The following is a 392-nucleotide window of genomic DNA, read 5'->3' as shown; positions in this document are numbered from 1 at the left end:
GATCTCTGTGGCTTCTGGGGGGGGGGGAGAACAAGTTGCTGAGCGATGTAGCACGGGGGCACAGGGTTCAGGTGGAGAATCCAGGCGATTTCCCTCTGGGTGTGTTTTTGAGGGCTGTTTCGGGGTTTTTGTTGGGTTCGGGGTGGTTTGCTTGTTTTTTGTTTCGTTGGCTTTTGGGGGGTTTTGTTGTGGTTTTGGTTTTTTGTTTGTTTTTAATAGGGCACAGAGGAAAACGTTAGTGCACAATGCTGAAATTGGTGATCTGGTCGCTGAGGCAGGTATCCAAAAAGCAGCAGTCGCTGGAGCAGCTACATTACTGTCGTTCTTCGTGCTAGCGTGAGGTTTATGTGCCTTTGCGAGGAAGGTCACTTTTTACCCTCTTCCTCCCCCCG

The 392-nt window shown here is 50.5% G+C and overlaps 1 protein-coding gene across 1 annotated transcript in view; it reads left to right on the top strand.

Moving 5' to 3' along the window:
- Positions 1-250: 250 nt before the first annotated feature.
- Positions 251-392, top strand: part of GABRA5 (gamma-aminobutyric acid type A receptor alpha5 subunit) — a 55,389-nt gene continuing 55,247 nt past the window's right edge. The window contains exon 1 of the mRNA XM_005422701.2: positions 251-278. The gene's annotated coding sequence lies outside the window, so the exon portion shown is untranslated. The remainder of the gene's footprint in view (positions 279-392) is intronic.

This window comes from Geospiza fortis, unplaced genomic scaffold, assembly GCF_000277835.1.
Source record: "Geospiza fortis unplaced genomic scaffold, GeoFor_1.0 scaffold366, whole genome shotgun sequence".
Lineage (NCBI taxonomy): Eukaryota > Metazoa > Chordata > Aves > Passeriformes > Thraupidae > Geospiza > Geospiza fortis.
The sequence above is the reverse complement of the archived record's forward strand: the minus strand, read 5'-3'. Positions and strand labels throughout refer to the sequence as shown.